General features: G+C 37.5%; 1 protein-coding gene across 2 annotated transcripts in view; it reads left to right on the top strand.

Moving 5' to 3' along the window:
* Positions 1-16,770, top strand: part of NEBL (nebulette) — a 370,552-nt gene that overhangs the window by 200,002 nt on the left and 153,780 nt on the right. The window contains exon 1 of one of the 2 annotated variants that reach the window (XM_015561463.1): positions 1,382-1,457. The exons of the other annotated variant lie outside the window; for it this stretch is intronic. The gene's annotated coding sequence lies outside the window, so the exon portion shown is untranslated. Of the gene's footprint in view, positions 1-1,381; positions 1,458-16,770 lie in introns of those variants that run through there. 2 annotated transcript variants of the gene reach the window in all.

The following is a 16,770-nucleotide window of genomic DNA, read 5'->3' as shown; positions in this document are numbered from 1 at the left end:
AGGATCGTCACAATCTTTATTTTTCCATTTGCTTCATTTTTTTACTTGTTTTTACTTTATTTAACTTAGAATGTTGTCTGAAATCCCCCCCCCCTTTGATTTAATTTATTAGGTGACACTGGTTAACAAAATTATACAGATATCAGGTGCCCAGTTTCACCACACATCATCTATACACTGTATTGTGTTCACCACCCCAAGTCAAGTCTCCTTCCGTCACCATTTATTCCCCTCATTCCCTCTTTCACCTCCCCCTCTCCTCTTTCCCCCCGGCAATCACCACACTGTTATCCGTGTCCATGAGTTTTTTCTTTTCTCTCCCCGCTCTCCCCCCAATCTGTCTGGATCTTTCTAAGCTGCTTTTAATCCCCTTTGGACTAAAGAAAGTATAAAGACATAAAACAGGGGATTTAATGACACTCCTAGGTGTTTTGGGTAATACGTTATGGATGAATGGGCATTTTTGATTGCTTGTGTCTGTGTCAGTTACATGAAAAAATTTTCACACACTTTCATAATCATTTGTCCAGGATTTGAAATCATTTGGAAACGCCCACTCAGTCTGCATATGTTGGTGAGGTGTGGGATAAAATACAGCTGTCCATTTGAAACTGTGTGTAATGAAAGGGTGAGAGTGGGTTTAGCCTTGACTTCCTTCTTTGGGGATCTATAATGACAACATACTGAACCTGGGAGATTTATTAAATGCTGCAATTTAAAATTCTTCTGCTATATTACTCAGTAGAGCTGCAGAAAGAATAAGAAAAGAGGCCGGATTACAGAATGTGCTGAATGATTGGAAAGAAACAGAATTAAATTCCAAATAAAAAAAAAATTTTATATGAAATTCCAGAAGATGTCTTAGTATCTACCCTACTCTGCCTTCTCAGCCCAATCCTAGGGCATAAATTCACAAATGACAGAAGTATCCTCCACAATTTTTTTTTTTCCTTAGTGATTGATATTCTAGGAAAAGGTTCTTAAAGGACAATGAACAAACATGAATTGAGGAATTTCTGTGCTGGATATTTTTAATAACCTTTTTTTTTCTGTTGTCCATGTAGCTCTAGCATGTGTGGGTAATTATAATTCAGGTGATGACCACGTTCATGTTTAGAAGTAGTGCACTCAGGGAACCAGCAGCAGGAGAGTGAGGCAGAATCACAGACCACATCTGAGGGACTCATCCAACCTTGAGAAGGTTACTGACGTATTTCATTCTGCCTGTTCAGACACTAATATAAGCTGCACTTTCAATTAGCTAAGGCAGTCTGTGGATAAATTGTGAAATAAAACGGTAAAGTTCAACTCCGAGACACTTCTACAATCTTTGTGCAGTAGATAGAATTTAGATGCTTTTTAAAAAATTTGTTTCAGGTGGCGGAGAAATATTTTATGAAGGGGAAGGAAAAGAGCCCCAGATGACAAAACTTGTATTTTACAGACTGACTGAAATAGTAAGTGTACCATTATGTGATTTGTCAAGATTTTTTCTCGTCCTCAACGCAAGGAGGAAGTAATTGTGTGTATCTATGTGCATGTGTGTGTGTGCCTGTGCGTGCTGGCTTTAGTGGGCATCTTTAGAAGCCCTTTCCTTAGATCACTGATGGCACAGGTGGTACTATTTTCGCCTGCTCTATATTCTCCCCCTTACCCTGCCAGGATCTATAATTTTGGTTCTCTCTCCTGTTTCCCAAGTACCTGTTTTACTACCATTTTCAATTTTGCATACCCATTCATAAGAAATGCTTACTGACTTTACAAAAAAAGCTAAGGTTGAAGGTCTTTTTTAAAAACATTATGGAACAAAGAGTGTCTCTGTAGTTTGATATTAAAATGTGATTATTTTTAGTTTTTTGATGTGGCTACATAATTTTTCATTGACTTCTTAGAATGCAAAATAAATTATATGCTCATTAATAAGCTCGAGTGAGTACTGTTGATTTAGTTCCCTGAGACTTTGTGAGTTAACTTAAAAACATTAGATTATTGGAGGTAAACATGGCCTAATAATTAAATCGCAGTGCCTGTGGACTCTTAAAAGATTTGATTCGAAGTTGGGTTGAGCGTAAGGGTGAGCATGAAGGGAGGGATGACTATCTAGGGATCTGGTCTCTGTTTGTAATTTAAATAAATCATTTTGACAGAGACTGACTGTGGCCATGTTCAGGCTGCTGACAGTGTGAAATTGAGTTGTATGGTGGACAGAAGACAAGCAGTCAAGAGAAATCCCCAAAGGCAAATTTTGTTATGTAATTGGGTCAACTCATGCATGAGAAATGCATGCTAATTGTAAACTGGTGGCAAAATTAGAGTATATGAGGCAATTAGATCTTATATGAACCTGCACAACTGACGTAGAATTTTTCCATGTTTTAATATTTGGCAAACATTAACAGTGTTTTCTTAAGGCGAGAAAGGTAAAAGTTAGAAAGTTATTTAATATTAAAATTAAAAAAATTATTTGTTAATTTTGTTCCTTTACACAAGAAGCATAAGTTTTATAATGAAAATTTATATGAAATCTAATTTTGAGTAGTAAAATGTAGCACACTAAATTTGAAAGGAGAATAGGATGGCATTTTTGTTATAAAACATAACTGGGTTGATTAACATAGATGATTAATTATGAGGTCAATGGTTTTGATTTAAGCCCTTGGTGTCTATTATTTTCATGGAGCAAATTTACATGTTACTTTAGTGGATCACACTTTATCTCTAACTTAACCAGTGGCTCTGATGCAATTTTGAGCAATAGTGGGTCAGCAGCATTATTTTATAGCAAAGATCAACTATATCAGAGAAGGTGATAGGGCAATAACATATATTTTCCTTCTAATACCTAACACATGTATGAATACTTTATTCATTTCAGAAGACTGACATATCCAGTCTAATTAGCGCCTCTGAACAACCTCTCCTCAGGGAAAGTATTTCTATAAGGAATGCTTATACTTTCATGAGAAAAATGTATGGAAAATTACCTTGTGGTCCTTTCTCATTTCCAAATCTGTGGTTTCCCTAACACCTGGTTTTGCTTTATTTTTCCACCTAGGGCAGAACTTCAAAGGTTGATCTCTTCTTTTTATCCTCAATTTTTTAGCCACAGTCGCTTAAAGAAACAAATACATCCCAGACCAGTAATTACTTGTGCATGGCAAGTACAAGAGTTGTGGTTATAAAATGGCATTGTCTGAAAGGGAGTCTTGGGAAGGGCCCCTATAATAAAAAAATTAACACGTATGAATTCTTTTTGGAACCAAAGATGAAGGACCCAGCAAATGTTTTCTGAAGATCCGTCTTTTGTGAAATCCCTTTTCCCTACCCCCCCCCCCCCCCCTTTTTCAGTCCTACAGTGTTTAGGCCCTTATCCTGCCCGAGTTCTTGCAGGAGCCTCCTAATTGGCCTTATCTCCTTCCAAGCTCTTTCTGCTCCTTCCATTGTATCTTAAACACTCTCACCATATGACTTTCCAAAATATCTGTTTCATTAAGACCCTCATTATGACCCACTAAAATTTTTTTCTTGGACCTCCACTTTGAGGAGGATAGCCTCTAATCCCTTTAAGCTCTTTATTTGTGACTCTAAGGACCCTCCATAATCTGCTTCTAAATTATTTCACCTCATCTGTCACTGCCCTTCAACACTATTCTTTCATTTGTTTTAGGCCTGGCCAGCTAATTTGTTTTAGGCTTTTGCATGAGTCATTCCTCTTGTTTGGATCAATTTCACACTATCCAGGAATGACATCCCCACCCCTTGATCCTAGACACACACTCAGACCCCAGTTACAGGGAGCTCACGGAATCACGATAGTGCTTTGTACGATAGCACTATTATCTGCACTACTCACTTCACACATCACATTCCACATTTTGGCTTTAATTAGCATTGCACGTGGTATGTGTTTTACCCCTCTAAATTCATGAAGATGAAGATTACTCATGTCTTTTTCAGTTTGTTTTTTTGTATTTATCCAAGAATGCATTCATGGCACTTTGTAACTTACCTTTCTTATCATGTTCTTAATTTAGGCCCTCTCTATGCCTTGCTTGGGTTGTATCTCTTATCTGTTCTCACCTGTCACAGTACTGCCTCTTCTCCCTCTATTGGTGGTTTCTTGCAAGGTTCCTAAAACACACATCTAATTGTCACTCTTTTCCTTAAAATCTGTCATTGGCTCCCCATTGCCTTTGGGATAAAATGCAGAAACTTTAGCCAGGGGTATGCGGCTGTCCCTGTTTAGTGCCAGCTGAGGTCTCCAGCCTGGGTGTCTGTCTTGGACTGGAGCCCTATCCACTTCAAACTTCTGCCTGGAAGGCCATCTGCACACTCTCCACATCTCTGCTCAGCTCAGGGGCTGCCTTCTCTTCCCTGGCCTTTCTCTTCCTCTCCCAACCTGGCAGTCTGATTCTACAGCTGCATTAGGTGCTTTCTCCCTCCTAGATGAACTCTCTGAAGAGTTGGGCTGTGTCTTTTTCTCTGTAGCCCCAGGACCTAGCACAGAGCTAAAATTAATAAACAGATTAATTGACTTCTTGTGCCAACACATCTTTTTTTCCCATTGCTTCTCACTCTGCCCAGGCAAGGCTGCCAGTTCTGGGACTTACCCTGATAAACACACAAATTTTGATACTTTGAGAAGTGAATACCTCTCAAATTGTGTGCATTTCATTTTATAATGGCAATTATTACAAGGAGTTTTACTCTTTCTAGATTTATTTCAATCAAACATCTATTAAGATCTATGTAGATATTACATTGATTTTTTTCCTAAAAAATTCCAGATCTTTCCTTCATTCCATCATTCTCTAGCATAAAGTAGTTACCTAATTAATCGTTGTACAGTAAATGACTGACTTTTATTAAGGATGTATTGTTTTTTGTTTTTGTTTGTTTTTTAGTATTTCCTCAATATTTTTTCTTTTTCAGAAGAGTCTGCCTTCCCATCCAAGTCTAGGCAAATAAAATTTTTCTTAGGCTAAGAGCTACAGTACTGTAGGGAATTAATCAATCCCTTCAATACAGAATTGCTAATACCTAGAATAACTCTTTGCACAGAGCAGGTACTCAGTAAATCTGTGTTGAGTACCTGAATGAAGCAACGATATTAAAAATATTGACTACTTTTGCATATTCTTTCTCTTGAAACTTCTCTTTGCAAGAGAGGGAGTTTTTAAAATTGCATTGAATTACATTTGTTTTGTGCTGCTTGCACCTATTTTGCACTTAAATATTTCTATAGTTTCATGAACAGATTATAGTAGTTTTCTCTCAGTAAAGCAGGACCAATTGCTTTCTAAAGTGGCATCTAAAAATTTCATTATATTAGAAATGCAAAGGCTACCCCTGTTTTAAAATATCAGAGCCAGGGAATTCTTTTTGGTGTCTAAGCACCTGAGGAAAACAGGGCTTCCATTAGTCTCCTCAGGCTGCCATAACAAAATGCAGCTGGCTGTGTGGCTTAAGCCACTGCAGTTTTATTTCTTCACAGTTTTAAAAGCTGGAAATCCCAGATCAAGTCAGGAAGGGTGCTTTCTGGTGATAAGTCTCCTCCTGGCTTGCAGATGGCCACTTTCTTGCTGTGCCCTGACATGACCTTTCATTAGTGCCTGTGCATGAGAAAAAGAGATCTCTGGTGTCTCTTCCTCTTCTTGGAAGGGCACTAACTGAATAGGATCAGGGCCCCCACCTGATGACCTCATTTAACCTGAATGACTTTCTTAAAGGCTCCATCTCAAAATACAGTCACATGGGGGTTAGGGCTTCAAAATCTGAATTTGGGGTGGGGGACACACAATCCAGTTCACAACAGGACGGAATGAGAAATGGTCTGCATGTATCACAGGGTGATTTGAAGATAAGTAGCATGTAACCAGTGGAGGTGGGTGACACTGCCTATTACATTCCAGGAAAACTTATACAATCAGTTTTTAATTTTTCCCATTACATAAAATCAGCTTTTAATTGTTCCTATTTTCAAACTGAACAATCTTAACTAAGAAGCAAAATTCCTTTTAGGTTCTATTTCCCATCCTTTATTGGCTCTTCCAAGCCTCTTTTTACTTGTGGTTTTTGAGTCATAGTCATTTACAAAAACAAAGATAACTTACAGTAGTAGCAATTATGTTTTTCAGTTTTTCAGGTCTCAGTTGAGCTTTGTAGATTACTCACGTGCCCTGTGCTGGCAGTTTGGCCTGGGCAGATGTGAAGAAAAAGGAGGGAAGAGGTGTGACAATAGAAAGTAAATATTCATACGCCACAGGGAAAGTCTAATAAAGACTAGCTTTTTTAAAAGTCTCAATTTCTAGTGCATTATACAGATTTAAAAGTTAAAAAGTATCTGACTCTTCTTCCAGATTCTATTATAACCCTTGGAACATCCCTATGGGAGAGTACATGCATACTATATTGAATGTTAAATAAAAACCAGAAATCTTACATATATATTTGTGGAGTCTCCAAATAGGACTATCATTATTATGCCACCTAATTATACTGTCAGTGGATATTTGGAAGTAAGTTTACAACCTGTTGTGTTAGTTAGTAAGTGTAATAGTCAAGTGTCATTTCAACTTATTAGGAGGTCATGAATCAAGGGAGACATCCAGAGATTTGATTAAAATCCTTTGGTAACCCGAACCAAGTTTATACCATTAAAGAAGATTGCATGATTGCAAGTTAGACGCAAGAATTTTTTTTAAAATTATATGCCCATATGATTTCTAGTTTGCATTTCATTTTCCTAGAAGAATGTGTTATAAATATTGTTTTTCTTTAGTTTTTGCTTGTACTTTCTGTTACAGCTTTTCTTTCACTGATGTTAAGCCTGTTTTGATGCCTTTTGTTCCTGTGCACAGAACTGTAGGCAGTGCTGCTTGTGAAAGCATACCTCTAAATTCCTGCTTGAAGGACCTCTTGTTTTTGTGAGGTGCCTCGTGACTTGGTTCCAAGGACAAGAGCAAGAAGTTATGATCATTTTCTTCTTGTTTGCTCCTCTTTCGGATGGACTTTTCCTCTTGCAGCTATCTTAATTGTAACAAAGTCAACCTTTAATTTGTTTGAATTAAGCTTTTGTATCATTGCATTCTTACAATTACGCAAGTGTCAGAACGTGCTTGTGTTTAGTAAACTATGAAAAAGAGTATAGATTTAAAAAAAAAAAAGAATAAGAAGAAAAAACCTTTAAAATCATTCTGTTCTTTTGGAAACTTACTTTTTTTTTGTGTGTAGAGAGAATTGATTTCCCAAATGGATTTAAATATTTACTTTCATTGGGTAATTTATTATGAGGCCTCTGAGGGCAAATGACATTTCTTGTTTATGTCTGAATTCTTCTGAACACAGTGCTTTGACTATAAACATAAGATCAAAGCGAGAGTGGCCTTCCCAGTTACTTTACGTGTGCAGAGGTGTTCATTTAGCATTTGCTGTGGACATCACGTCGCACCAGGCCCATGGATTGCAGAAAATATGGGGAAACACTTTTTGTATGGGCTTTAGACTAATGCTAGGACACAGGAAGTGGCTGGGAGAGGCTTTCATGGAGAAGGAGAGCCTCAGTGCAAGGGGGGCTGTGAGGGAGAGAATGGCGTTGAAATGAGCAAGGGAAGGAAGGAAGGAATATGGTGAGGTTAGGAACACCCGGCAGCTACTTGTTAGGCTGCAGAGAGAGACATTATTACTGAAGTGTAGATTGAGACAAGATTGTTGAAAGAGTTGTATCATATTTTCAAATGTGCATATTTTCGGTATCTATAAATGAAATTTTTTTTTCTTTAAAGAAACAACTTTTGGAAAAAATTATTGGGCTTAACAGACACTTTTCAGTGTTTACTTTGTGCCAGTCACTTTGTTGGAGGTGGGTGGAGTGGGATAGAATGAGGAATAAAATAGATATGACCCCTGACCTCACAGAGCTTGCAGTTTATCCTCTAACAGGTAGGTGAGCAGGTCATTGCTGCACAGAGTGATAAGTGCTCGTTAGAGGAGGTTTGGGAAGTAAAGGAGTCGAACCCTTGCCACAGGTATTTGAAAATAGTTGTTGAAGAATTTAACTGAATCATTCTTTTTTTGAGTAGTGGTTCATACCGTCCTTTTGTAAATTGGTGCTATCAATTTTACTTTTAAGTTTGCCTGTCTCCTTATGTATTCCCTGCCTGTCAATATGGGTTTCCAGAAAATATCATTTAAATTAATCAAACCATAGTATTACATATAAACTGTAAAATGCTCATTTATAGAAGAGTATCGATCATCAAACATTAATTTCAGGATGGTTAAAAAAATCCATATAAATTCCTGCATGCATTGAGTAATTCAGACATATGTTCTCTCTTTTGGTTTTCAGTGCTTTTGCATTCGAGAGGTTTTGAAAATAAAACTAAGGCCATTTTTTCTTTATCTCTTTCTCCAACTTTGGTAGTGATACTTCCAAAATAAAATTTTTTCTATAACCCAGTCGAAAATATTGAGAAAACATTTTGCTTTTAAAAAACATACACATATCCACAAGAGCCTCACATGAACCTGTATGTTTCCCATACACACACAGAGTGTACAGACAAGTTTGAGCGCAGAGCTACTGAAAGGAAATGATAAACATTGCTTAGTGCTGTTTGGTTTCCACCTTGGGCGATCTTGGCCCAGTCTGTGCTGACAACGAACCTCTGGGACGCCCCCTCAGTGCTGTGGGGTCTTTTCCTGCCAAATATTGTTCTCTTGCAAGATTAAATAGCCGAATCAGCGTGGCCCAAATCTTGATCCTGCTGAGAGTATTAAGACTCCTGCAGGTTGTAGTACAGATTAGCTGGTGAGAGCTCTGCTGGAAAAATAAAGTGAGTTTCTCTAAATGAATTTAACAACTGCTGTGAACCTTTTTGTGTCCTCCAGCGTGAGTGAGTGTGCTGGCAGTTAACCATTTATTTTCCTCCTTTTTCCAAAAGTTGTTCCAGTCCACCCATGGTCATTTATTGTAAACATTTTCATAACTTTATTTAACATTAATGTTTTGCCAGGTAAGGCATTTGACATATTAAATTACTGTGTGCTGTGAAGGGCAGATCATTGTTGACTTTATTTATTTAAGGAGGAAAACCATTAGACTAACAAAATTAATTTAATATCATTCATATAATGGAATACCACTGGGTTTTTTAGAGTGAACTGATTAGCATATTTCATTCTGATCATAGGTTTTATGTTATTGGTCAGAAAGTTGTGAAATAACTAGCAAGAGGCAGACTGATGGCTAAAAATATTTACATTGCTTCCCCTTCTATTCTATTACTATTTTTGCTTATAGTGTTGGTTGGTAACATTTGAAGGTTCTAAATTCTACAAAGATTATATGAGTCTTTCCCTTAAATGAAATAAAAAAATCAACAGCAATGACACTAACCTCTAAAGCAGCGGTTCTCAACCTGTGGGTCGCGACCCCTTTGGCGGTCGAATGACCCTTTCACAGGGGTCGCCTAAGACCATCCTGCATATCAGATATTTACATTACAGTTCATAACAGTAGCAACATTACAGTTATGAATAGCATCAAAAATAATTTTATGGTTGGGTCACAATATGAGGAACTGTATTTAAAGGGCCAGAAGGTTGAGAACCACTGCTCTAAAGCATAAAACACACAGATAACCTGAAAATAATGAGCAGTTTGTTAGATTTCCTGGCTGCTGGCTTCTGGGTAAGTTCATAAAACTCTTTTCCCTTTTGGGGGCTCCTTACTTCACTTATATCTGAAGCATGTGCTCAGTCTGTGTATGAGACAGTCCTCCCATCTGCTCCCTACATTATTACCCATTTGTCTCCTGACACCTCGTGGGTGTGTGTATGATTTCTCAGTACAAATGTCTGTGACTGTGATTGTAAATGGCAAAGCATGACACAACTGTAGTGCCATTGAACTGATCAGTGCTATGTTTACTTTTGTAGGTCTCCTTTGATTGTTACTGTGATTATTACAATAATAGCATGAAAAGATAAATAATTAAATTATTTTTTAGCTTGTTGCCATAAGTGTACCAAAAACTGGGGGGTAAGGAATGTCCTGAGAGAAGGCTGAGCAGTAGCGTTTAGCCTGTCTTCATAAAATAGCCTATATTTTGCAGTTATCCTCTGTGAGAGTGCTAGACAAAGTACCACCTGATCTTAAGTCTGTTTCCTGAATACTGTGGAAGTGAGCTTGCAACTCTATCTCCCATGCTGCTGTTGAAAGAATTGGGGCCAGGACTGAGGTCTTCTGCTCTCTAATCTGGTTTGCCTCTTTTGGACACATGATTCTGAGTCACCTTTTTGGAATTGTTGAAATTGGAGTCATTCAGAAATAGACTGTCAAGGTGCATTGAAAGTCTCTTAAGTACTAACCTGTAAATCCTCTAAAATATCATTAATGGCTCAAAAATGTGTCAAGCGGACAAAACAGGAAGGTATTATCCTTACTAAATGCCCATGGGATTTCTGTGCCCAGGATCCCTGACTTGAGTCTCACAATATGAACACTGTATCCTATTTTAAGTTATGAGATATATTACATGTATAAGTAGTCTATCGGAACTCATGTACAGTTTAAAGAATAATAATAATATGTACATCCATACACCTACCACCCAGCTTAAGAAATAGGGCACTTTGGAAACCTTTGAAGGCTCCTGACTAGTGACTGGGAATGCAAGGGCCACTGCATCTTGAAAACACAGATTTTCATAGTGGAATGATGACAAGGTAATATGAAATCCAATTCTCCAATTCCCATTTATGGAAACAATATATAGATTTTGGAGAAAACGTCATTGGTTTCTTGCACCATTAAAGCACATGAAGCCTGTAGGTCTTGTCCTCATTCAGCCATTCAGGATTCGGGCATAAGCATGTTGGTCATTGCGTCACCGTGCACCCTGTTTGGACGTAGGTGACACCCCCTAAACGGGGGTGGGAACAAACATTTGTGAAGGGCTCACTCTGTGCTGAGCACAGTCTTCCACATTTGTTATTCATTTGTTTTTCTCACCAATCCCTAGAAATAGTTGTCATTATCCTCATGTCACAGATGAAACAAGCTCAGAGAGGATGAATCAATTGCTTAACTGTACACAATTAGTGAAGAACAGAGCAGAACTTGAGTCCAACTTTTTTTCCTGACATTGAAATGCAAGATTTCCCCTCTACACCACCATTTCGGGACCATATCTTACACGTTATACCTTTGTGCCACAGAGCAAATGTCACAGATATAAGCTTCTTTATGTTGGTGCAGAATTAATTTATCCTTAAGTGGCATTTGGGAGATCACATGGGCCAAATGTAGAAATTTCAAATTTCTTGACAGTGAGAACATGAGTAGAATGTCTCCTCCAAACATTCCTTTATGTTCTGGGATACAGGATGGCTTTGCATTGCCTCAGAATGGGATTTGTTCATGTGACACCTGAGGTTAAGGTTGAATACATAATCGCCTTCAAGATATACTTACCTTTCTTATTCTACCCTCCTCTGAAGGTGCCTACTCTGTGCTTGGCACTGTTTTAGGAGCTGAGGATGCAAGATCTAATACATACAGTTCTCTTGTAGCTCCACACAACCAGGTAGTAAGAAAGATGAGGTTTCAGGTCGTACGGAGATAGGCATCTAGTCTTAGCTGGTCATCGATGGCTTACAGAAGAAAGTGGCATGAGGTGAGTTTCTGTGAATGAATCAGCATAGAGGCAAGGGAGCAAGACATGATGGTGAGTGGTGGGTAGCAAAAAACTTCCCACATAAGGGAACTGAATATACAAGAAATCGAGAATGAAACTGCGCAGTAATTTTGAGAAACTGCAAATATCAATTTTACCCTGAAGAATTGGGGAGGGGGTCTGAAAGGTCTTTTTTACAAGGGAATGACTAGATTTTAGAGTCATCATTTGTCTAGATGTCCTTTTGTCAATCTTCCCCCTCTGGAATGATCTCACTGTAATTTTCACCGTGGGATTCCAAGGTCTCTTATTTCTAGTCATTGAACCTGAGATGATTGCAGCACTAGTGTTTGTAGGGGTCTGCTTTTGGGGAACAAAGGAATAAAATCATGATTTTACAGATATGGGTTTCTGTATGGCATGTAAATAGAGCAAGGGTGTGTTCACGCCCCAACTGTGATACAAGCCTGGATAGCTAGTCTCAGACACAATACCAAGTTGGCAGGTCTGAGAGTGTAAGCCTGGGTAAGTACATATGCCTTTAGCATTGCATCCAAATGCTACATTAGTCCCATACAATTATGGAGAGAAAAATCTCAGTTCACTCAACTGTCAGGAAACCTTCTGGTAAACTTTTTACTATCCTACATAATAAAAGCCTAATATGCAAATCGACGGAACAGTGGAACAACCAGTGGAATGACTGGTTGCTATGATGCGCATTGACCACCAGGGGGCAGATGCTTAACGCAGGAGCTGCCGCTAGCCCTCAGACCCCAGGCTAGCCAAGGCAGGTGCCAGTAGGGGAGCCCCCCCGATCACGCAGCTGGTCACCCCACAGATTGGCCCTGATTGCCAGCCAGACTTAGGGAACCTACCCATGCACGAATTTCATGCACTGGGCCTCTAGTATTATAATAAAGGTTAAGCCTAAACCTTGGTTGATCTTATGGTTGATCTTATTGACAGTGCTTCCAAAAGTTAGATGACAAAACAGAGTTCAGCTAACTTTGACTCAAAAATGTAACTGCCTCTTGCCTAATAAGCAGGCCAGAGATTGTGGACATCGATCAGCACAGATCACTATACAGTGATAGTCCAAGAGATAACCCGGTGTTCCTGTGGCCTCAGGACACTCTCTGGAAATAATAATTTTTGGCAACTTTTGAGGGTGCTTGTCTGAGATTATTTACTCTGACTCCTAAAGTCAGAATGCAAAGGAACAAAAGCCTAGTAGTTGAATAGTTTTAAATGACTTAGTTTTGTATGTGTAAGGAATTGAAGGTCCTACTTAAAGACAAAGGAAGTTAGTTTTGAAGTGTAGCAAAATATGTAGGTAAGAAACAAGAAATAACTTCCTACCATATGTGGATTATACGATAAAGGCTCTTTCAACTCTTAAAATAACCAATTTAGGAAGAGCCTTATATCAAAATCATTGTGCTTCTTTCCCCCTACATCTCATGTAGGAATGATAATATTTAATGCTTATTTTAAGTTGAGAGGATCAATGAGAGCATGATAGAAAAGCCCTTTGAGTGACACAGAAAAAAGGCCCCATTAAATAAAAATATGAAATTGAGCTTTCTCTATGGAGATAGGCACATGGAGGGATGACTGGCTTTCCTTTTTGGCCTTTTACACTTTTAAAACGTAATTGAGAAACATGAGGAAAGCAGGGTAGTCTGTCTTGGGAGAGCTAGGAAACGAGTGTGCCCTGCTGCTGCGGAGGGGAAGCTGGGTGTGCGTCACTGGGCTGTTCTGCGCTTGGCAGGTGCTCTCTTCAATCCCTCCAGATCACACATCCAAAGCCAAGAGGTGGTAATTCTTCTAGAGCAGTGGTTCTCAACTGTGGGTCGTGACTCCTTTGGGGGTCGAACGACCCTTTTACAGGGGTTGCCTAAGACCATGGGAAAGCATATATATAATTACATATTGTTTTTGTGATTAATCACTATGCTTTAATTATGTTCAATTTGTAATGATGAAATTGAGGGTCACCACAACATGAGGAACTATATTAAAGGGTTGTGGCATTAGGAAGGTTGAGAACCACTGTTCTAGAGGATCCCAAAATGTTTTATTTTGAAATGGAGATTAATAATAGAAAGTGGTATGTTTTTTTTGAAAGAGCTAATTTTCTTCTTCCTTATGATTTTGTTCTTTTTAAAGAGTATTTGAGTTTTTGCCCATATATGGTTTGTCATATATGGCCTTTATTATGTTGCTATATGATCCCTCTATTCAAACTTTGCTGAGCATTTTTATCAAAAGTGGGTGTTGGATTTTGTCGAATGCTTTTTCTGCATCTATTGATATGATCATGTGATTTTTGTCTTTCAGTGTTTACTAGTATATAATGTATCACATTTATTGATTTTTGAATATTGTACCAGCTTTGCATCCCTGGAATAAATCCCACTTTGTCATGGTGTATGATCTTTGTAATATATTGCTGGATCTGATTTGCTAATATTTTGTTGAGGATTTTAGCATCTATGTTCATCAGGGATATTGGCCTGTAATTCTCTTTCTTTGTAGTGTCTTTATCTGGTTTTGGAATTAGGATAATGCTGACTTCATAAAAAGAGCTTGGAAGTATTCCTTCCTCTTGGATTTTTTAAAATAGTTTGAAGACTTTAGGTATTCTTCTTTGAATGTTTGGTAAAACTCCTGTGAAGCTGTTCGGACCTGAGCTTTTGTTTGCTGGGTGTTGTTCTTTTATTTATTTATTTTTATTTTTTTATTACTGCTTCTATTTATCAGTTATGATCAACGTACTCAGGTTTTTTAATCTTCCTGATTCAGTTTTGTGAGACTGCATTTTTCTGAAATCAATAAAAATATATTAAAATTGTTCAGCTTGTTGACAATTAGTTGTTCGTAATATTTTCTTACAATCCTTTGTATTTCTGTGTTGTCAGTTGTTACTTCACCACTTTTGTTTCTGATTTTATTTATTTGGGTCCTCTCTCTTTATTTCTTGATAAGTCTGTCTATCAGTTCATCAATCTTGTTTATCTTTTCAAAGAACCAGCTGTTGGTTTCATTGATTTTTTGGTATTATATTTTTAGTTTTTATGTCATTTATTTCTGCTTTAATCATTATTATTTCCTTCCTTCTACTTATTCTGAGCTTTTCTTGTTGTTCTCTTACTAATTCTTTAAGTTATATGGTTAAATAGTTTACTATTAATTTTTTTTTTTTTGAGGTAGGCCTGTAGTGCTAGGAACTTCCTTCCTTTTCAGGAATGATTTCACTATGTCCCAGAGATTTTGGCTTGTTGTGTGTTCATTTTTATTTGTTTCCAGGAAATTTTTGATTTCTTTCTTGATCTTATTGGTACCCATTCACTGTTTAAATGGGAACAAGACATGGATGTCCGCTTTCAGCATTCTTTTTCAACATAGTACTGAAAGTCCTAGGCACAATGATCAGACAAGAAAAAGAAACAAAAGGCATCCAAATCAGAAAGGAGGAAGCAAAACTCTCATTATTCGCAGATGACATGATATTGTACATAGAAAACACTAAAGACTCCACCACAAAACTACTAGATTTAATAAATGAATTTGGCAATGTAGCAGGATACAAAATTAACACCCAGAATCAATGGCATTTTTATGCACCAATAATGAATTCTAAAAAAGAGAAACTAAACAAACAATTTTATTTACCACTGCATCAAAAAAATTAAGATATTTAGGAATAAACTTAACCAAGGAGCTTAAAGATTTGTACTCAGAAAACTACAAGACATTGAAAAAAAGAAACAGAGGAAAATATAAACAAGTGTTCATGGATTGGTAGAATCAACATTATTAAAATGTCCATACTACCCAACACAATCTACAGATTAAATGAAATCCCTGTTAAAATATCAGCAGCATATTTCACAGAGCTAGAACAAATACTCCAAGAATTTATATGGAACCAAAAAAGACCCCAATGAGCCACAGCAATCTCAAGAAAGAACAAAGTTGGAGGGATCACAATACAAATATCAAGTTATACTACAAAGCCACTGTATCAAAACAGTCTGGAACTGGCACAAGAACAGGCATATATATTAATGGAACAGAACAGAGAACTCATAGATCGACCCAAGTCATTACACTCAATTAATATTTGACAAAGGAGGCAAGAACATGCAATGGAATCAAGATAGTCTCTTCAATAAATGGTGTTGGGAAAACTAGACAGATACATGCAGACAAATGAAACTAGACGACTAAGTATTACCATACCCAAGAATAAATTCAAAGTGGATAAAAGACTGAAATATAAGTCATGAAACCATAAAAGTCCTAGAAGAAGCCATAGGTAGCAGAATCTCAGACATCTCTCATAGCAATATATTTATGGATACATCTCCTAGGGCCCGTTTGGGCAACCTTTTTGTGAGTGCGTGCCAAAACCAGCAAAATCTCTGACTCAAAATTCTTCTGCGTGTCAACCCTAATTTTTTGAGAACATGTTACACCTACTTGATATCTCTTAAGGTGTACGTATGTGAAGAACCTTGAAGAAATAATAAAATCCATTCGTGCGACAAAAACACAGTATATGATGATGAAAAATACATTTATTTTTTAATGTATACATGTACACTGATAGTCCGACAGAAAACTTTATGATTCCATTTGATATTATCAGTGGGACTTTTGCTGCTGCATCACTGATGACAGAGATTTTACATCAGGTTTATATTTCGTGACCTTCAGAGATATGCATGAGCTACTACTTTCATCCGTCAGGCTACTCCTATTATGAGACTTAACAAAATTCATCACCGAGGACAAAGATTCACAAGCGTATGTGGATGAAAACATGGAGAGTAACACTGTTGCAAAGTTTTTTAAACAGAAAAATTTTTTTGAAATGGAACTCTAATTCCTCAGTAGTTCATTTTCGACACTTCTCTCTGGTACTCCTGTCTCTAATCACCTTTTTTCAATGTTTTCCAAGTCAACTCTAAGGTCAATAAATTTCTGCTTCGAAATTGAGCTACTCGGAAATTCAGTCAACTGCATTTTAAAGTCAGGCATGTCTATGGTCTTTAAGATAACTTGTTATGTAAAATTATTT

Source organism: Myotis davidii, unplaced genomic scaffold, assembly GCF_000327345.1.
Source record: "Myotis davidii unplaced genomic scaffold, ASM32734v1 scaffold376, whole genome shotgun sequence".
NCBI lineage: Eukaryota > Metazoa > Chordata > Mammalia > Chiroptera > Vespertilionidae > Myotis > Myotis davidii.
This window is presented reverse-complemented; position numbering and strand designations above follow the sequence as displayed.